Raw genomic sequence first — 22,941 nt, forward strand, 5'->3', positions numbered from 1 at the left:
GAGATGAAAACAAAAAAGCACGTGCTGTTTGGGTGTGCAGATCGAGACAGGGGGGCCCTGCACTGCATTTATTTATCTTTGTTTGCAGACGAGTGCATACTGGCATCCATAGTAGAACCATGGATGGCAGTTTGCACTCTTCTGCAAACTAAGATGCAGTGCAGGACCTACCTGTCACCATATGCACACTCAAACATTTGAGGCCATCTGAGGGGGCGTGGCTACTACAGCAAGCATGGTGCCGCATGTGGGTTCCTCCATTTTGCCTCGCCTAGCAGAGGCACGTGTTGTGTGCTTCACTGCTGGTTCTCTCTCCCTCGCGCTGCGAGATAGCTCCAAAAGAAGCAAAAAAGGTAAGACTCGAGTGCGAGAAGACTAGCAGGGTGTCGATAGTGTGCTCTGCTGGGTGGGGTGGGTCCTCCTCTCCTCGTCGTGTGGCGTGCTGCTGGTCACGGGCCGCTGTGCCTGCCTGCAGGGCCGCGGCGCCGGCCGTGACCGCCGAGGCAGGCCTCACAGTGGTATCAGGGTCAGAGAGTTTGGTAGGATAGACGGTCACATTCCGGTGTGTTCGGAACCTTACCTCAAGGGGCAGTGGTCTGGTAGAACTGGTGAAACGAGAGGTGGCACTTGGGTGCCGGGGCTCATGTAGCCTGAGGGAAGGATTTCGGGCATTCGCCATGTGACGCGACCAGGAGGGCGCGAGCAGAGTAGGTAGCATCAGCATTGTGTACCGATGTAACGCGGGCATGAATCTGGTTGGCAGAGTTTGGTATATTGGCAAACAGAAGCAGAATGTTTCTTTTATTCATCGCAGCTGGGTAGTCATCCTTGAAAATGCCTTCCAGCAACAACCTATTTTCTCTGGGCTCTATCCTCTGCTGATGGCTTAACTGGTTACGTGGTGGTGGGCCAAGACAAGGGTTATTGAATTTCGGTCGATTAGTATAGAGAACAAACGTTTGTAGAAGCAGCAGCACCGCTTAGAATGCTGTACACCCGTTTGCAGGGATCTTTTGCTTTGGCTTCAGTCACTGCCCGATACTGGTTGCATTAACTGAGCTCCCCCACCCAAACCGGCACACGAGTGAGCAGCACTCGTGCCCGCACTGCTTTCTCCCATAGTCACAGGGTGACCAGATTTAAAAAGAGAAAAATCGGGGTAGGGCAAGTAACAGAAAAGTAGGACTAATTCTTGAAAGTGGCTCTAAAGGCACTACACTTCAGTAGCGTTTGGAGGAGAAAGGGGTTTAAGTGTTACTGTTCAAAGAAACACATATTATAACTAACTTATCACAAACTAACTGTCACAATGCACACAATAATGGAGGAGAGAAATCGACACTCTCCCCCGAACCACAGAAGCCAAATTAATTCAACCCTCCCACCGTGGTTGGCACAGGCGCCTGATATTATACACAGGACACCACGTGGCAGCCAATGGGGGGAAGAGGAGTTAGGGAGAGGTTGTGGATAGGGTAGGGGGAAGTTAGGAACACCGGATAGAGGGTTAGGGAACTCCTAAATTGGATAGGGAAGGGGGAAGCACAGGGAAAAACCTCCCTATCTAGTTCATTACTCATACGAAACTTTGTGTAATACTCTATTAATCCTGACTCCTAACCTACTTCCTAGATCATCTAAACACACCTTAATAGGTGTGAACATGTAGCAAGATGAACATATAGCAAGCAAGGATGAACACAAACAATGGAATTATATTCCATATATGAAATGCATGACACATGGCCCATTGGGCAAGCTAAAGCAACACAGAACCCATATAGCAGTAATATACATGCCCAGACAAGGAACAAGGGTAATGTTTAACACCAACAACTCCTACTACTGAGTGTCCTGTAACATATTTCCTCAGTGTACTGCTGAGTTAACTGCACTCAACATTTTTTCCATGAACTCATTGCTCGTTTGATCACACAAAGCAGATGGGCGTAGAAGCAATCTGCTGTGTGCCCTTTAACACATATGTGGTTTCAGAATCAAAGTCTTAACAAGTATCCGCTTTTAAATATACTTTGCTGTCATCCTGCAATGTGCCCGGTACTTATCTGAGCTCCGAGCGGCCCCACAGGGCCACTCGGAGTTTGAAGAGAATGCCGTGAAACCCGCCAGCCGGCCCGCCCGCTTCGTCCTTGCTCCAGCATTCTCACGAGCAGTAATCAGACCTCCATTCCGTGGAAGTCGAACAGCGTCCAGCTCCAACCGCACCCATTGGGAAAAATAAGCCACACCTGCGTGCGTGAGTGTTGCTGCCTTATGTTGCCCTTAATCAATTGCAGATGGCAACGCGCGCTTGTAAAACTACAGTTCTTCCCACGGAATGCTGGGAAGTATAGTTCTTTTCCACACTGGCTTAATAAGCAAACCTTGTCACTCCCCTGCGGCTCCAGCCCTTATTCCTGACATTACCTCCTCTCCCAGGCCTCTTCCCAGGACCAGGTTTTGCCGGATGTCTCAAATGAACTAACTTCACTAACCTGGGGGCATGTACTGCCTCTGCTGGTTCCCATGAACAATCTTCTGGTCCATAACCTACCCATTGAATCAAGTACCATAGTTGCTGCTTCTTCCTTTTGACATCCAAAATCCTTTTCACCTCATATTCCTCTTGTCCATCCTTTACAATAGGTGGGGGCCGTTTGGTCTTCATTCCGGGAGCTGCAGGTTTAAGTAAAGATACATGAAATACCGGCTGTCCGGGACAGTTTTTGGCAAACGCAATTTCATTGCAGTATCTGATACACACTTACATATTTCATAAGGACCAATAAACCGAGGCATGAATTTACGTGATCCCACCAAGGATACATTTTATGTTGATAACCAAACCCGATCCCCCACGTTATACTGAAGACTCTCTTGCCAGTGTTTATTCACCTGTTTCTTATATGCTTCTTTGGCTCTCTCCAAATTTGTGCGTGCCCTCTGTCTGACCTTCAGAAGCAACTGTTTTCGCTCTTGTAACACTGGCATATTTTCCATATCCGGTAGTTGTTCAGGTATCATGTTTTGTTCATGCCCATACAAACATTCATTAGGTGCCATTCCCAAGGAACTGTGAAAAGTGTTATTATATGTAAACTCTGCCAGCTACAGTGCCTGCACCCACGAGTCTCTCCCATCCCCCGGCTAACCTCTCAGGTATTGTTCCAAAGTCTGGTTCACTCTTTCTGTCTGTCCATCAGTTTGGGGGTGATAACTAGTAGACAGAGCACAGTTGATTCCCAACATCCGACAGAAAGCACGCCAAAACCTGGATGTAAACTGCGAGCCCCTATCTGAAACAATGCTCTTTGGCAAGCCATGCAATCTGACCACATGTTGTAAAAATAACTCTGCCAACTTGCCTGCCCTTGGAATTCCAACACATGGAATAAAATGGGCTTGTTTGGACAGAAAATCCACCACCACCCAAATGGTATCAAACTGATTATCAGGCGGTAGGTCAGTAATAAAATCCATTGACAGGTGAGTCCATGCTCTTTCAGGGGTGGGCAATGGTTGTAAGAACCCTCCTTTTTTAACATGCTCAGCCTTGTTACGCGCACAATTTTCACATTGTAACAAATACTTCTCCACATACTGTCTCAATGTAGGCCACCAAAAATATTTCTATAACATGATTTGTATTTTCCTCTGCCTGGCATGTCCTGCTAAAGGAGAATTATGGCACCAATACAATGCCTTTTCCTGTAATTCCTTGGTGGGTAAGTACAAATGCCCCTGATGGTAAGGCAACCCCTCCCGCACCGTTCGTGTTGAATCACTATCCTTCCACTTCTGCATTTGACTCAGTGGTAGAACCTTCTTTATTTGGTCAGTTAATTGTTTAGTAACTGCACCAATGACTTTTTCTGGGGCAATAATTGTCTTGACTTCCCCTACTATATTGCAAAACAAAGGGGGGTCTGGGAATCTCTCTACCAGCACTAACACAGCCCAATGACCTTTTCTTGGGTGAATAAGCCCTGGGAGAGACTCTACCAAGTCTTTAGCTCACTGCCCTTTCACAGAGAAGACATTTCCCTGCATATCAGCCTTTTTCCTGCCCAGGGGCAGTCCAGTGCCGAAATGCTAGGCAATTCACCTCTGAACAAGAGTACCATCAGTAACCCCATGCACATGTTTCAGCCTTGTTGGGCATCATCAGTGAGGTGAAACTGTTGCCTCTCTAAGAACAGTGAGCAAGGGGTCCATATCTGGATCGCCCTGTTAACTTAGGGTGAATCCCAAAGTTAATTAATGCAAAACAAAGGGGGGTCTGGGAATCTCTCTACCAGCACAAACACAGCCCAATGACCTGTTCTTGGGTGAATAACCCCTGGGAGAGACTCTACCAAGTCTTTAGCTTACTGTCCCTTTCATAGAGAAGACATTTCCCTGCATATCAGCCTTTGTCCTGCCCAGGGGCAGTCCAGCGCCGAAATGCTAGGCAATTCTCCTCTGAACAAGAGTACCATCAGTAACCCCATACACGTGTTTCAGCCTTGTTGGGCATCATCAGTGAGGTGAAACTGTTGCCTCTCGGGGAAATGTCTTCTCTGTGAAAGGGACAGTGAGCTAAAGACTTGGTAGAGTCTCTCCCAGGGATTTCCTCTTGATGACCTGATGAACATACCATCTCTAGTTTCTCTGTTTGCTTCCAAATTGGTCCTGATACCAACGGGGAACCATCCACTGACTGCACTCCTTCCACCCTGTCCTTATCCAGTACTGGTAATCCTAAATATTCAGCCAAAGTAATGTCTACAAACTTTCCAGTAGCCCCTGAATCAACCTTTGCCCATACCTCCTTCTTAGACAAAGGAAAACACAATGTCACCAATATATACAAGTGAGAGGTTTTACTTCCAACTGTGTTTGCTACCCATCTGGGGAACCTTACTTCACTCGGGCCAGTCACCTGTGTTCCCCCTAAGGCTGGTCCATCTCTTTTACCGTTTCCTTCTGGCTCTTGTCCCCACCCACCCCTCTCTGAGGAGTATTAGGGCAGGTGCGGATAAAATGACCTGCCTGTCCACAATACAGACACAAATTGTTACTTTTACGCTTCTCCTTTTCCGCTGCTGATAGAGGTCCTCTGATGCTACCAATCTGCATGGGTTCCACCTCACTCAACCTTCCTCCTCTACTTTTATCTAGTCTCACAAACGGAGCAGCTTCCGGTCTTTTTCTATCACCTTTTCTCTCGTTCATTCTGTGATCTAGTCTATCATAGCTGTACATGTCTTAGGTAGCGCCTCCATTTGAGCAATGGCATCCTCTAGTTCTTCCTTTAATCCTTGATAAAATAACACCATTTGTTTAGCCTCTGGCCATTCTGTTTCAATCACCAATCTATTAAATTGGGTGACACACGTTACCAGGTCTTTAGTGTTCTGCTTTAACCCTAATAATTCCTTATCTTGTGCCAAAGACATCTCCCGCTGATCAAACAGCCTACCAAATTCCATCAAAAACCCATCCCAATTATAGAGCAAAGGGTCATCCTTTTGAACGAAGGGCATTGCCCAGGCCACCGCATCCCCCGTCAAGTATGATATTACAAATGCCGTTCTGGCCTGAATGGTTTCAAATGCTGTGGGTTTACATAGAAAATGCAATCTACATTGCGTAAGAAACATCATATACTTCCGAGGATCACGCGCAAACCGTTCGGGTGCTGCTAACGGTACACTACTAGGAGGTTGAACAATAACTGTAGCGTTTTGACTTGTAGATGGTTCTCTAGCATTAGACCCACTAGCCCCCTCCAAGGGGGTTCGCTGAGCCACCAAACCTTGTACTTGTGTCTTTAAATCATCAGACTCTTGACGTGCATGTGCTAATTCTAACTGAATATTTTGAAGAGCTTTTAGCACATCGGCCAAAGGCGGAGGAGGCTGTTCCATTTAGCTTTGGTGGTTGTAAGTATCCCAATATGGAGGTAGCTTATTATGTCACAATGCACACAATAATGGAGGAGAGAAATCAACACTCTCCCCCGAACCACAGAAGCCGAATGAATTTGACCCTCCCACCGTGGTTGGCACAGGCACCTGATATAATACACAAGACACCACGTGGCAGCCAATGGGGGGAAGAGGAGTTAGGGAGAGGTTGCGGATAGGGTAGGGGGAAGTTAGGAACACCGGATAGAGCGTTAGGGAACTCCTACATTGGATAGGGAAGGGGGAAGCACAGGGAAAAACCTCCCTATATAGTTCATTACTCATACGAAACCTTGTGTAATACTCTATTAATCCTAACTCCTAACCTACTTCCTAGATCATCTAAACACACCTTAATACGTGTAAACATGTAGCAAGATGAACATATAGCAAGCAAGGATGAACACAAACAATGGAATTATATTTCATATATGCAATACATGACACATGGCCCATTGGGCAAACTAAAGCAACACGGGAAACACATATAGCAGTAATATACATGCCCAGACAAGGAACAAGGGTAATGTTTTACACCAAAAACTCTTACTACTGAGTGTCCTGTAACATATTTCTTCAGTGTACTGCTGAGTTAACTGCACTCAACATTTTTGCCATAAACTCATTGCTCGTTTGATCACACAAAGCAGATGGGCGTAGAAGCAATCTGCCGTGTGCCCTTTAACACACGCGGATTCAGAATTCAAAGTCTTAACAAGTATCCACTTTTAAATATACTTTGCTGTCATCCCGTAATGTGCCCGGTACTTATCTGAGCTCCGAGTGGCCCCACGGGACCACTCGGAGTTTGAAGAGAATGCCGTGAAATCCGCCAGCCGGCCCCCCCGCTTCGTCCTTGCTCCAGCGTTCTCACGAGCAGTAATCAGACCTCCATTCCGTGGAAGTCGAACAGCGTCCAGCTCCAACCGCACCCATCGGGAAAAAATAAGCCACACCTGCATGCGCGAGCGTTGCTGCCTTATGCTGCCCTTAATCAATTCCAGCTGGCAACGCGCGCTTGTAAAACTACAGTTCTTCCCACGGAATGCTGGGAAGTATAGTTCTTTTCCGCACCGGCTTAATGAGCAAACCTTGTCACTCCCCTGCGGCTCCAGCCTTATTCCTGACACTAACACAATCTCCAGTTGTAAAATGCAGCATTTCTTCTATGCAATATTTTGCATTCCTGCCTGCCAGCTATGAAGACCTACTACAAAAAAACAGAACCACTGCAGTTTCCAATGGGACATACTCTTGAGAAAGGGGGACAGAGCAGCAAAAACCGAGACAGTCCAAGCACAACCGCGACATATGGTCACCCTACGACAGACTCCCCCATTATGTGCTACTGTTACTGGACCCGTTGATGCAGACTTGTTACCTTGAAGGCACATTGCTTTGTTTGGCTCTAGGCTAGACAAGGCCAATTGAATCGTAGTTTGTTGCTCTTTGAACTGATGATGGAGTATGTGTGCTAAATCATTTTTCAGTCTTTGGATAGGCCATCCAGCAGGTCTTTACTGCCCACGACCCAGTCCTGCCTCACTGCCCCTTCCTCATGATTTCTTCCCATTATCATTGCGTCCTCACGTTGGGAAATCTTTACCAGAGTTCTTTCTGGAACATACCAACAGACCTTTAGGATTTCCGTTATTTGTTGTTACTTGTGTGGAAAGTTGAGGCAGTATTCTCAAGAATGTTCTCGAGTTGCGCTGTTGATTATCTCCACCTGAAATGTTCTTTGTTTTTCCTGCTTCTTACCCCTTTTTAATTTCCTTGCGAGTTGGGTGTCCCTTCTTTGTTGCAAGTCCTGATTGTCGCACAAAGAGCCTTCAACACCAAACTCTATTATGAATGTTGCTTCCTCTGCCCCCAATTGGTTACTGATTGTGGCTGTGAATGAAGGGTGAAGGGCCATATCATTAATTCCAACCCCTCCTTGTATACCAGATGTATGCTCCGCACTTTCTAACACAACAATGGCAGTTTCGGGGAATTAGGGCAGATACGGCAAACTCACCCATATTAGTCGCTACAAATACTGGGCTTTTAAAGCAGTCACATATTTCATTTGTTTTTGCTAGTAAATCCAGTTTACTAGTGACCGACTCGAACATTGCTGTATGTAGCTTAACTTCCATTTTTATATTTTCATATAAGCATACAAAAGAGGATAGCACATAATTTAGTGCGTGGAGGACTGGTTGATTTTGCTGATCATCAGTGGGATTAAGTTGTTTCACGTATGTATTGAACTCCTCCTTTCTAACAGATTTTGTAGTTGAGCCATTCTCCTAGATAACAGTGCTGTATCCCCCATCCCCCTTTCCGGGGTTAGCGGTGTATCAGAGGCTATGCTCTCCTCCAGTATATCTTCCATTTCAGCAGTCTCCACATTTTCATGCGTACTTACAATTATTAATTCAGTGTCAGTCACTGACATGCTCTGCTGGCTGGTGCCGTTGGTGCTGTGGTCCCCTTTTCCGTATTCAGCACACTGAAAAAGGAAGTGATCTTATTTTTAGTAATGTCTGTGACTGTACCGCTTTCAAAATGTCTTCTTTGGTTAGGGCCAGGGCTCACGTCGAGGGTACATGGGTGGACAGAGTCCACCCACTTTTTTCAGAGGGCGGACTCAGTACCCCCAGCTAAAATGAGAAACATTGAATATCCTCTTTGAATTTATAAATTAAACGCGATCGAGCCGCAGTCGTCAGGTTTGCAGGTTGGACACTTCACCACTGCACTATTGAACCTGATGAAAAATAAGAAACAACTAAAGGTGAAATTCCCATTTCGGTACTGCAAGTTCCAAGGAAAACATTTGCATTCGTTCTTGGAACTTAAAACATGCACACCTTTTAACGTTTTCAGAAACACATTATTAGAAGAAAATATCCTCTCTTGGTTTTGTGTGTGTGTTTATTTAATGAAAGGCAAATGCCATTCGTCCTGTGCAATTTGGATGGTTATGCAAAGCCAATTTAATGAAATGTGCATATTTCACCTCAATATGCTAATTTCTGGTAGCAGTGCGTTTGTTGATGAGTCCCCCCACTTTAATTTTAAGGACTTGGCCCTGGTTAGGCCACTTATTGAGGGGATCGTATCATCCATTACTCTGCCTTCGAAGTCACCAGGGTTCTCAAGGGACCAAATGCCTACAGAAGGACCGTCAAATAGGGCTTAGCCCTAAGTAGGCGGGGACACAGGGTGTGGGAGTGCTCAGGCTTTTTAAAACCATTCGACCACCTTCATTGCGCTGCAGAATGCATTATTCTATTGCTGCACAGATTATACATTACATGTGCTAGCTTTGTTGCTTTCTAGAGCTCTCGCTGCACTGTAAGGATAGGCACATTCCCACAGGCCCTTCACCAGCGTTAATTGTTCACAATCTCCACTTCCAGCCTCAGCCTACAGCAGACTTCAGATTGCACTGCTGACACTTTTCCTCACTTCTCCTCCATTTATAAAACTATCATAGAATCTCAGAGAATAACATTTTAATGCATAATGGATGCCAAATATACCATCTGAGGCAATGCTAAATGACCCAATGTACACATTTGCAGGGTATCATGGTGTATTAAACAAGGGTGTGGGAGCCCCTCTACTGAGAAAAAACATTGGTCAAATACCCTGTTCTATGGAATTTCTCCCACTCAGGAGGGTCTACAACCACGTTTCAGCTCACTGCACCTTTAACAGAGGCTCCCAGACTTTTGCATATACGTTTAGGGACTTGGAGATTCACCCTAAGTTACCCAGGGTAATGTCGACGTGGACCCCTTGCTCACTGTGCATAGAGAGACTCAGCTTCCCCTCATTGATGAGTCCCAACTAGGCCGAAAATGTGTCTGGGGTTGCTGTTGGTACTTTTGTTCAGAGGCAAATTGCCTACCATTCCAGGGCTGGACTGCCCAAGTGGGTGGGACCAGACTAGTTTCAATGTTGGTATTCAGGTTTTGTAACACTCCAAACTTCTGCAGACCTTGTATGGTAGGATGTGTACCTGAAACAAACCAATTATACTTGTTTTTAAAGGTTGACAGTGCGATGCTAGTAATGTATAGAAACAAGAACTTGAAATGTTTTTTCCTCTTGAGTTATGGTAGCACTTTGAAGAGATACAGGAAGATGATCAGGTAGCAGTATTTGCCAATGCACTAATCAAACCCATTTTAAACTTAGCTTTAGGTTCTGAAGGAGATGAAAATCAGAGACGTCTGTCTGTTTTGTGCAGGAGTAATGAAGTCCAAGTGACAAAATCATTAAAGATTGTGGATGCCATCGACTGCAAGAATACATGTTCTCTGGTGAAATATTCTCTCTCTCCCCTTTTATCCTGGTTTTACCCTATCCCTATAACCGCCTATCCGCCCCTGTCTGCCCAGAATGTGATTTCGCACTGTATAACAGGGCAGATCTACAAAAAGAGGGGATTTCGGTTCATGCACTTCCCAAGTCATCATGAGCCTTGACACACTGCTACATATGATGATCCATTCTTGTATGAAATGTCACAATACAGTGATATCCTAACCGTATTTTTCTTAGTGTACTGAGGGATAATGCTTTATGATGCTACTTCCTGTGGTGGCGTGTGGGAGCGTGGTCAAATGACACCACTCCCTGTGATATCACACGGGGGCCGGCTCAAATGCCACCACTTCCTGCTATGTCACTTTGGGGGTCGTGGCATTGTGATGCCACTTCCGCTACCCCAGGCATTTTGGTGAAATGATGTCCCTGTTAAGCAGCCCATCCAGTGAGCTGTGGCTTGATAGAGAAATGGACCATTCCCACACACTTGTCTGCTAATGTCTGCAATAAGACATGCCAATTGGGTTACTTAAAAGAAACAAAGATAATGAAGGGAAATGCCTGCAGCCTGTATAGTCCTGCTGAGACATCTCTTTAACATTTTAGCAAGCCTTTCATCAGTGCTTCCCTGGCAGGAACAAATAAAAGTAACCCTTAATTAGAAAAACACAGCAAATTTAAAAAACACCTTTTTCGGGGACACAGTTGCGGCAAGTCCCGCCAGAGCCGCTTCAATGTTGACTGCTCCAGCCGTTCCGAGCCTCAGAGCAGCAGCTACTCTGGGCCTGCTGCGAAAACCCAGAGACTCCAAGCTCTTTCCCTGGAGAACCAGAGAAGAGCATGAAAACCCTGAGTCTCCGGGATAAACCCGGAGGTTGTGCATCCCTTGCGATGGTGCGCGGAAGTCAATACAAGTGAATGCTGCATGCATTGTGCAGGTTTCCTAACATAGAACAATTGAGTGCATTTTTGTTTTAGCAAAGCTCACAGCAGCCCTGCATTCGCGATATTTCCAAGCATACAACACTGGCAACGATTGATGGGTTTATGGCCCAACTATTTAAAAAAATACAACAGAAAGATACAGTGAACCATGGCTGATAGGTTGGCCAGATCCATACAGGCGATCTCAGTAGCCCAAATTCCCCTGTCCTTACCACATGCAGTACCTGCACGGAATGCACAAAGGTGGAAGCTGTGGATGGCCTCACCTTGGAGCTACCGGAGAAACAGTGCCAGCAGCCAAACGCTCCATACTACTATAATTGGCAGGTGATGATATGCCAAAATTATTCCTGACTCCTAACAACACAGGAGGGGAAGAGGACTATAATGCTGCTAGCTGTGGCCATTAATACTCACTTACAACCACAGGTGAATGCTGATTATGGAAGAATTGTTATGAGACAGGCATAAAAAAGTGCAGGAGAGTTCATGTTAATGTTAAAGGATATTTATACTGTGCACTATCACCACCGTAGTGGTCCCCTGGCGCTCTGGCGGATCTGAAAGAAAGGGGAGTGGGTTAGGGCGTGTTAGTAGGACAAAGTTTGTAGAAAGAGCAAGGGAGTTGTGAGGTGTTTTGGCAGCTTCAGTTTGGTTAACACTGTTTTCTGAGCTTTTTGCTATGGTGTCCGGTCGTAGTCCGTTGTGTGCGGTTGTGTAAGGCTCTGTGTAGTTTGTGTGTTGTTGTGGTGTGGTGAAGTGTGTGCGGGTTGCTGTGGTTTAAGAGGTATGGTTGTGTTTAGTTAGAGTTTGAGAGGTGTGTGAGGGGGTGAGGTTTTAGTAGGGTTGGTTATTAGCATTGTTGTCTGGAGAAACGCACACTCATATTGTGTGTCTTTTGAGATTTAGACAAGATTTCTTCCTTACAATTATCTGGTTTCAGCATGGCAAGGCTGTCTCTAATCTCTCTGTCCATATGTTGTGTTAGCTAATCTCTACAATACTATCTTTGTTCTTACTCCGGCCAGCCCCTACATCCCAGTCTGCGCCTGATGCAAGCTGGTCCCCACGGATCTATCTAGTTTTGACTCATGCCCATACCCCTAGCTCTGTCTGAGCGCGACGCGGTACAGTTCAGTCCTTACCAGGATGTCTGGATTGACGCAAGTGAATCACCATACATATGTCTCAGATGATTTTGTTGTGTGTGTTGGGTTAATTGTTGCGAAGTCAGTACATCTCCAAGAATACTGCTAGGGTATTCCAGGCACAGCTGTGAGAACGGGTGAGCCCATGCACAACCAATGACTCTGATGAGGAGGTGAGAGCGCAAATGATTCAACAGTGCTGATCTGCTAAACTACAATAACTATTTTTTAGGAAACCTGGGATGACCCTAGAGTATATTATGAAATTAGAGAGGTTTCACACATTTTCAGATGTACAAGCTACCCACATGGGGACAGTATTAGCAAGCAAACTCATCTCATAAAAAAGACACTATGGTTGACCCAATTCTACTTGTTGATATTTTCAAAAAGAAAGGCAAAGTTCAACATGACATGTGGTGTTTGTGAAAGAATGTCCCATTTCCAAAGTGGCACATTCAAAGCTGAAATCAAACATGGTCAGCATTGCGGGATAACCAAAATATTTATTATGATATGATATGGAATTTATAACGCGCCTGTACACAAGTGTTTCTAGGCGTGACAAGACAATGAGGGGGAAATAGATGGAGGACAAAACAACGATCTTACTAGACCTTGAGTCATTCAGATCGCGCAATCGCTGAGATGGGGAGAACTACAAAAGGGGGAGGCAATCAAAAAGTGCAGCCAGCGGGTGGCTCAGTGCAGGAAATCAGAAAGTGCAGCCAACAGGTGGCTAATAAGTGCAGGGAGAGGGGACTGCAGAGTTACAGATACAACGTATTGAAAATGTGGGTTTGACCAAGCTTTTTGTGTGCTAGTGACCACTTTCTATTTATTGTAAGGTTACAAGAGAGAGAAGAGAAGAGAAAAGTGTATATAACGCACAGAATGTTGGGTGTCTGCAAGCTCACTATTCCCACAAACCACCCACAGGGTTTGTGATCTGGAAAACAGTGAAATTAAGGATTTGCAATAGCAACTTGCCCTCAACTCTCAAATAATTATAGAAAAATTTAATTTGACCAATAATAGTATTGGTGACAAGCTGTCCATCATCTGCAATTAAATATATGCTTCTTCAATATTACAATTGTCACCAGTACTATTATTGATCAAATTTCATTTTTCAATAATTATTTGAGAGTTGAGCGCAAGTTGCCATTCCAAATCCTTAATTTAACTGAGTTACAGATACAGACCAAAAGTGCTGGGGGAGCCAAGAGGCAGTGCAAGGTTCAACTGGACAGGCAGGGATCTGGGCCCAGGTTCATAGGGTGGCCAGGTGAACCAGTGCATGGAACAGACGGGTCATCAGCAGGGGAGAGGAAGAGAGAAATCGGAAGTGAAGAGGAAGGTCTTGAGTTGCTTCCTGGAACCGTAGATGGTTCTGCTCAATTTGTCACTGATATGGGGTAGAGACACTGATGAGCTATGATATGACAAAAGAACTACAACTCATACGCTATGCGAACAGTATCAGTGCTTGTGGGTTGGATGACTTATTTGAGGAATACACTAAGCTGTTCAGATAAGTAGGTTGATTAAAGGAAATATTGATATAACTGCATGTCAATGACACTGGGAAACCTGTAGCCCTTCAGCACCCATGCATACTCTTCCACATCGAAAGCAAAATTGAAAAGATAGTGGCAGAAGGAATTATTAAAAATGTACATCGCCCACCCATGGGTGTCACCAGTGGTGGTGACGAGAAAGGCCAAACAACCTGACAAGGTAAGAATATGTGTTGATATGAGACTGCAGAATAAGGCTATCCAACAAGAAAGGCATATCACACCCACAATGGTTGAAATTGTGGCTGACTTGAGCAACATCGAATAGTTTTGGACCTTTTTTTTTTTTTCTTTTTATTAAGTATTTTGTCAACAGTGAAAATAACCCCAACACTTAATGCCATGTACCGGCACCTGCAATTACCCCTGGTCATCAGGTACATTTCCACCGTTTTGATGCCTGTGGGTCTTCGTTGAAGCAAACAACTATATTTCAGAATACCCTTAGCGGACAAAGTTTTTCACACTGTCCACCACGGAGTTCATAGTTGACCTTCTCAGAGTTATAAGTGTGTGTAATGACATACTCATTTAAGCAGAGGACAAAAAGCAACACCATACAAGGTTACAGTTGGTGTTGAACAGATTGAGGGACAGAAGACTTGCATTGAAACAAAGGTGAATACTATGAAATTAATCTGACATTTTTTGTTCACATAATTTCAGGTAAGAGGAGTGTGCCCATCTGAAAAATGTTCAGGCTGCTGCTGTCCCAAGAAGTGTTCAGCAAATAGATACTTTTCTTGGCAAGGCGACATACTGCAGTAGATTCATGCTAAACCTAGCCACTGTCACAGAACCCCTTAATGTACTACCTTAGGCCAGTCTAAATAGGTGGGGGGCCCAGGTCAAGAACAAGGATTTCAGGAGATTAAACTAGCCTTGTCCAGTGAGCTCAGCATAGCATTCTAATATCCCAAGAGAGAAACTGAACTAGTGGCTGTCACTATTCCTTGCAGGCTAGGGGCATGGCTCCTCAAATGGACGCTCAGACCTGCTTGGACTGGCCCATGGGGCAATGCCCGAAGGGCCAGCCCAACATTCCAATGTGGGCTTGTTTTTGGGCCAAAGTGGGTCAGTTTAATGAGTTACTGCACTCATTTTAACCACTGCTACTAACAAAATAGGCTTTACAATGCACTATTTACATCACGTTTACCCAAAACTCCCCTTTGAGTAGTACTCAAACCACCTTCCTGAAAAGTAATGAATTTGAGTTCATGATTGAGGGCCAGTTTATGATTGGTGCCCGGGCCAATTTTACGTCCCAGTCCGACCCTGCACTCAGGGCAGATCCTCCCCTCTGCATATGCCAATCAGCCCTGCCCCTATCAAACAAAAATAGTCACAGACTGAAAAGGAGGTCACATCTGTACTAGGGTGGTGCTGGCACTTCCATCTTTACTGATATGAATATTACTTTACTGTAATTACTGAGCACAAACAGCATACTCTATGCCACGGCTCTGATCTCCACCATGCATAGAAAATTGGGATTTACAACTGCAAGAGTACTTCCAAAGTGAAGTATCGGCCTACTCCTCAAAATCCTACAGACTATCCGGGCACCCCAGACCTGCAACAACCCAAGCGATTGCTGTTCACACTGAAGAACATGTTTGGATGCTGGTGGATATTGCTGGGTTTATTGCGTTTTCCTTGGAGAAAATTCAAGTACAAACTGCAATACAGGCCTATCAGACCTAAAGGTATCAGAATGTACAGTCGGGAAGGAATCATCAAAACACAGAGGCCAGAAGGGCTCTATAGGCACTTCCTGCCATCTGACATGAGCTATCAGTCACTGACAATGGCTTTCATGAATATAACCTTGTACTGCCTCTCAATATGACCAGGTGGGTAGTCCAGCTAGCACATGCAGAACCCTAGGAGACTCTAAAGACCATGGCAGCCATCCATGAAATGACATGTCTCTGGGAATATCTATAAGGATATCCTGGCCTCCAAACCTACCTGTTCTCCCTATTGCTGATACATATTTCAGCGCCTCCTCCAGACAGACCCTTACCGACATCCTCTTTGTCGTTCCTTCGCCAGATCTATGGACTCTTCATATGATCTCTGTGCTCTGTCCTGTCTCCTCCTCTCCTATTAATGGTGGCACCCGCTGGGGAGCTCTCATGGCTCTCTTCGACTCTTCTATAGTCATCATTAATGTCTACCATAATGGCACCGTTATGGCCCAAGACCCTCTGGCCAATCTGCTCCTCTTTGATAGGCGCTTCCCTCACCTCATCAACTTCCTTCCATCCGCAGCTGTCCCCTCCTTGGCTACCTTGCTCTTTCCTCCTTCCTCTTCGGCCCCACCTCAGGCTCCTTCTCCACCTCCGCAGGGCGTACCTCTGTTTTGTACCCCTTTCTGGAGGCCTTTAAGACTGGCAACCTACTTCATCTTGCCACTCTCAACTCTTGCTCTGCTGTCAAACACTCCTCTGACACCTCCTTGAAGAACTCGACCTCGATGTCCTCGGTCTTACTGAGACATGGTACACAGCCAGCTCTGCCTCAAGCTTTGACACTCTCCTCCCTGATGGCAACAAGATCCTCTCCGTACCCAGATCCACCCGGCCCGGAGGGGGTGTAGCCCTGAACTTTCCTGAGTGGATTAATACCTCTATCATTCCCACGCAGACATACTGCTCTTTTGAATGCCTCGTCTGCAGGCTCCCTCTCTCTCCCAGTCACTCTCTCACCATTGCTACTATCTACCGGCCTCCTGGCCAGATCACCTCATTTCTCTCTGAGTGGGCGGACCTCTCCTACTCCCTCCTGGCCTCAACCAATCAACTCCTCCTTATTGGAGACCTCAATATCCATCTAGACTCTCCTTCCTCCTCTGTACTCTTCCATGACCTTTGTGATTCCCTCTCCCTTTCTATCTTCCCCTCTGGCCTGGCTCACTCAGCAGGGCATGCACTTGATGTCTTGATCTCCTCTGACCTCCCCCTTTCCATCTCTCTGACCACCCCTCTATATTGGAGCAATCACTCCCTCCTCTCCTCTCATCTCCCCCTCTACTTCCCCCCAGGGCATGCCTACCCCAACACTGCCACCTACCTTCTCGGACATCCGGCCCATGAAGCGTGTGTCAGTTGAGGCTTTCGTCGCCGCCTTCTCTCCCAGCCCTCCTGCTCCAGCTGACTCACACCCTGACACAGCCCTGTCTATGCTCTACTCCTCTATTTCCAATACTCTTGATGCTCTTGCCCCTGTCATGAGGGTCTGTTTGAAGCGCAAAGCCAAGTGCAATTCTTGGTGTGACTCTGACCATGCTACACTTAAACGTAAGTGCAGGGTGGCTGAAAGGAAATGGAGGGCTTCTTGTTCATCCTGTGACAAACTGGCCTGTCGCCTGCTCCAAAGGCAATACTGACTCTCTGTCCACACTAAGAAGAGAGCCCACATTCAAGCCCATATCTCTGCGGCATCTAACAACACAGCCGAACTTTTTAAAATCTGCAAGGAGCTGGCCAACCCTGCTGCAGTCTCTAACTCTCCTGTCGCCTCCCAGACCCTTTACACAGCCCTTACCTCTCACTTCATCTCTATAACCCAGGATATCTTGTCCACCCTCTCCTCTCCCTCTTTGATCTCTGGCCCTCCTATAGCCAGCCACTCCCCACCCTCTTTCTCCTCCTTTCCTCTCTTCTCCCCAATAAGGTCTCTACACAAGTCCGATCTATGAAAGTCTTGCCAAAACAGGTCCATCCCTGTTCTTCCAAAACCATTGAGGACCACAATGACACCCTCGCTCCTGCTTTGGATGATTTCTGCAACCTCTCCTTCACCTCCGGAGCCTTGCCATCCCCTCTGAAGCACCCTATTGTGCACCCTCTTCTCAAGAAACCCACAGTTGACCCTTCTTGTCGTGCTAACTATAGCCCAATCTCCATCACTCTCTTTCTGGGCAAACTCCTGAAAAAGCTGGCCAATCCGCAGCTTAACCTTCTCTCTGATTCTGTTGGTTGTCTCCATGACCATCAATCTGGCTTTAGAGCTGCCATAAGCATGGAAACTGCTCTCCTGAACATCTGTGAAGATCCAACCTTGATTCTTACATCCCCTCTGTCCTTATCCTACTCGATCTCTCGTCTGCCTTTGACACAGTCAACAATACCATCCTGCTCAGCCGTCTCCATGAAAACCTGGGTATCACCGATCAGGCTCTGGCCTGGCTAACCTCTTTCCTCTCCGATCGACCCTCCCAGGTCCAACTTGGGTCCTTCCTTTCTACCTGTTGAGTTCCGCAGGCGTCTAACCTCTCACTCTGGCTCTTCAACCAATACTTGGCAACTCTCGCTCACTGCATGGCCATTTTCTGCTCCAACTTTCAGTGCTACGCTGATGACACAACTCATTTCCAGGCTACCCTCAGCCACTTCCTCTCCTTCTCTCATCTCTGACTGCCTATCTGCCATTCAGGAGTGGTGTGCTGCCAACAATCTCTTCCTGAATGCCAGCAAGACGGAAAGCCTCCTCATTGGCACACTGTCACCCTCCTTTCCTGTCTCTCTCTGGCCGGCCTCCCTTGGCCCTCCTCCTACTCCCACCTGTGAGGCTAAGAACATCAGGGTCATCTTTGACTCCATGCTCTCCTTCTCTGCCCGCATCTCTGATGTCTCTAAAAAATCTAACTTCCTATTGCACCTCCTCAGAGGTATTCTGCCTTTCCTCTCCTTCCCCTGGAAGCTCTCTGTTTCTCGAGCCCTGGTTCTCTCTAGGTTGGATTATTGTAACAGCCTCTTTCTAAATCTACCTACTTCTTCTCTCCGCCCTTTGCAATTTATCCAGAACAGGACTGCAAGACTTGTCCTTGACCTCAAGCCCTGGGATTGTATCTCTCCAGCCCTGAAATCTCTCCACTGGCTCCCAGTGGCTGCAAGGATTAAATTTAAAACCCTTTGCATTGTCAACAAGGCTTTCTGGGGCCTGGGTCCAAAATACCGTCAGCTGTCCCTCCGTAAATACCTTCCCTCCCAAGCTCTTCGCTCCTCTACCTCTAACTCCCTCAAGGTTAGTCGTTTTTCAAAGAAACGAGCTGGGGGTATATCTCTGTCTTCGACTGCGTCCTCCCTCTGGAACAGCCCCTCTGCCACTCTGAAGCTTGAGGAAAACCATCGCTGGTTCCAGAAGCACCTTAGGACCTTCCTCTTTGCTTCTGCCTTTGCTCCTCCTCTCCCCTGCTGACCTTCTCTATCTCTGCACTGCACACTTGGCTCACCCTCCAGCTTTCGGGGCCAGGTACCTACTCACCCTGCCACACACCTGCACTGCCTCCTGGCGATCCCTCGCACTGGGGTCTGTATCTGTAACCATACAGCCACCCCTTTTTTTCTGCACTTATCTGTCACACCCTGTTGCCTTATACCTTAGCACTTGCCACATTCTGGCTTCACTACCATTGTTTGTTTCCTTTTACTATTTATTTCTTTCTTTCTTTCTTTATTTATTATTTATATGTATTACTTTGCTCAGCGCTTTTCACTTCTCCCCCCCCTCCCATGCACTTTCCACTTTCCCTCTCCCAAGCACTTGCGCATTCTCAATGTCACTGGGCCTAGTAAGATCGTTGTTTTTGTACTCCCTTGTTCCCCTCCCTTGCCCCGTCGCGATCTGAAACACGTTTATGAGCGCGATACAAATAAAATGTCAATATGAATACATGCCTTGATGGAATATGAAACAGCTGCCCATGCACTGTGGCAGCTCAATGGTGGTGGGGATAAACCTCGACCAGCCATCCCGGAATCACAGAGCACGGTCCCATAGGAGTGGGTTAGTAGAGACTTGTGCACAGTTTCTGATAGACATCTCCTGGTTGTGGCCGATGTCCAGATGTAGAACTAGTACCTTCGCTAGTAGCCAACTTTGTACTGGCCAAGCTCTAGCAAATACTGGCTCCCATGGTCTCCCCAAGGAAATAAATCAAAACTAACAATGGGTCTCCATTTCAGGGCCAGGAACTCCGAAAACAACTGTTTCTGAAACACTGAAATATCACCCCTCGGTGGTCCCCAGCCAAAGGGAAAGTGGAAAGATTCATGAGGTCTCTCAAGGAAACACTACAAATTGTCGTGCCAAAACGTTGAACCGGAAGTAGCCATTTATTAGTTTTTATGTGAGTAGTGAAACACCTTGAACACCTCGAACCGCTGTTTACCAGCCTCAGTACTTTTCCATGCAAGGTGATTGGCATCATTCCAGTACATTCCCATTGGGGGAACCCCTCGACCACAAAAACATGACGTGAAACAAAGGCGAAGAAAGATCAACCCACGCATGCGCGAGAAGCAAGGAGCAAAATCATGACCTATTGAAGACCTAGCTATGATCAAGGGCAGACATCTGGAAAACAGGTTTAGAACCCCAATCGAAGCACAACCCTTCCGAATATTATCCCGAAATAGTACTTTCATTCCTATGACTCAAGGGTGCCTTCTAGTGACCAGGAACACCGGCGCAGAGTACACGGGGGCAAAGGGCACAGCTGCCCCCATTCAAAAACCAAAATAACAAAACATCGGGATCAAGCGAAGGCAGTCACAAAAGGCGAGCACGTTGTGACTGTTTACCTCCTCACTGGCTCCTCTCCTGCTGTGCCCAGGGTTGGTGAAGCGTTCGCGTGCATCTTGCAAAATTATCAAGTGCTGCTCACTTCAAAGTGGGAAGAAGACCGTCTCATCATCACCTCATCATTCATTCTGGGGGCAGTGGGCATGCTGCACTCGCTCTCTTTTTGCTATTTGCTCTGCTTTAATTTGTTTAATTATTCTTGCTTTGATTTTTACATTTACCTTTATTTCTATTATTTCTTTCCTGGTTATCTCCTTCTTTCTGAAGCTTAATTTCCAGCCATCTCACCTTACAACCTTCCCTTTTCCTTTGATTCTTTCCTCTGCCTCGCATCGCCTTACCCCCATGATTTGCTGTCTCTGTCTCCCTCTCTCTAAGGGGTCAAAGTCCTAAAAATAAAAGTGGGGGCACACATCAACGAACGAAATGGGATGTGTCTTCGCCAGAAAATAGCATATTAAGGTGAAATATGCACAGTTCAATAAATTGGCTTTGCATAACCACCCAATTTGCACAGGACGAATGGCATTTGCCTTTCATAAAATCAACACACAAAACAAAATCAAGAGAGGATATTTTTTTGAAAACGTTAAAAGATGGGCATGTTTTAAAGTCCAAGATCTAATACAAATGTTTTCCCTGGAACTTGCAGTACCGAAATGGGACATTTCACCTTTAGTTGCTTGTTATTTTTCATCAGGTTATAAAGTGCAGTGGTGAAGTGTGCGGCCTGCAAACCTGACGACTGCGATCCCCGATGTCGGCTTTAATTCATAAATTCAAAGAAGACTTTCAATGTTTCTCATTTTAGATGGGGGGACTGAGTCCACCCTCTGAAAAAAGTGGGTGGACTTTGTCCACCCGCGTGTCCCCTCACCTTCTGCCCTGCTCTCTCTCTTAAGTGGTGAGTCAGTTACCACCCACTCTTAGGTCACATGTCCTTGGCTGTTTCAAACCGGGGGCCACCAGTTAAACACGAATAAGAAAGCCTGGCATGTTAATGCACCTGCCATGTAACGGTGTGTGCAACCAGAGTTTCCAGCTACTTTAGAGACTGGCAGAGAGGAATGGAGGAGAGGGAATTAAGGAGAGAAGGCCTGCATCTCCAAGACCACCAACAAAACAGCGGAATGTTTAAAAATCTGTGAGGAACTTGCCAATCCTACTGCAGTCTCCACTTCTCCTCTTCCTTCCCAGGCCCTCTGCTCGGCTTTGGCCTCCCACTTCACAACCAAAACTCAGGACAGAAATACAAAAAGTTGTGGGATCGCTAACAAATTGCGTGCGCTCTTTTCCACTCTCAAATTTCAAAAAATATATATAATGAAAATACGGAGGGGTCGGCAGCAAGTAATATCACTCCCTCAAACTTCCCACAAAGTTTGTACAAAGTAGACAAAGAAATCAGAGTTCGGGAGGATATCTCGCGCTCACACCAACAACTTATTGTAAGACCTATTATCACTAGTGCTAAAATTCTTCTGAATAGGTACAAAAGTTCCTCAAGTTACATAACAATTGTCAAATATATTATTTAATTTTGACTTTCAAAGTGTAGAACAGCCGACACGTGTTTCGACCTTTGGTCGTTATCAAGGCTGTACAAATCATTACATTCGTTCAATATATCATAAAAAAGAAAGAGAAAATTCAAAAAACCATACCAAATAGTGCCAACATGTCAGATCAGGATATGGGAAAATTCACGCCATAAGCAAGATATAAAATGAAAATTCAAAGAAAAATAAACAAAAGGCAATGGTTTAGTTTTTCCACAAAAAATATAAATACATAGATAAATAAATATATTAATTCTGTGTGTTCAACATAGTGTCCAATTATCATCTGATTATATAGTAATACTCAACCCCAATATATTAGTTACACAGATTACTGGTTATCACCCTGTGACGCCATTCCAACATGACCAGAGAATATGTGAATATTCCAAATACATCATTGGACAATAGAGTTGCAACTTACCCTCTCTATGTCAATAGGTTATATCTTCTGTCTCTGTATAGTAGACCCTTTAGGTTAAAATTGAATAATATGAATTACATAAGCGTTTTATCCCATATTGTAACATAAATTAAAAATAAAATGTTCACCAACCTGAAAGTCTATGTTCCTAACATACCATATGTTCCAATGGTCTTAACATTCCAAAATTTTTAATCCAAAATTGGCTTTCTCCTACAAAAAATAATATATATTTTTTTGTGGAAAAACTAAACCATTGCCTTTTGTTTATTTTTCTTTGAATTTTCATTTTATATCTTGCTTATGGCGTGAATTTTCCCATATCCTGATCTGACATGTTGGCACTATATGGTATGGTTTTTTGAATTTTCTCTTTCTTTTTTATGATATATTGAACGAATGTAATGATTTGTACAG

At 45.5% G+C, this 22,941-nt stretch overlaps 1 long non-coding RNA gene across 1 annotated transcript in view; it reads right to left on the bottom strand.

Moving 5' to 3' along the window:
- The window catches only part of LOC138504688 (uncharacterized), a 92,982-nt gene that overhangs the window by 51,989 nt on the left and 18,052 nt on the right, over positions 1-22,941 (bottom strand). The window contains exon 2 of the long non-coding RNA XR_011279901.1: positions 2,555-2,676. This is a non-coding gene — a long non-coding RNA (uncharacterized lncRNA). The remainder of the gene's footprint in view (positions 1-2,554; positions 2,677-22,941) is intronic.

This window comes from Ambystoma mexicanum, chromosome 11, assembly GCF_040938575.1.
Source record: "Ambystoma mexicanum isolate Mex_15411 chromosome 11, UKY_AmexF1_1, whole genome shotgun sequence".
NCBI classification, from domain to species: domain Eukaryota; kingdom Metazoa; phylum Chordata; class Amphibia; order Caudata; family Ambystomatidae; genus Ambystoma; species Ambystoma mexicanum.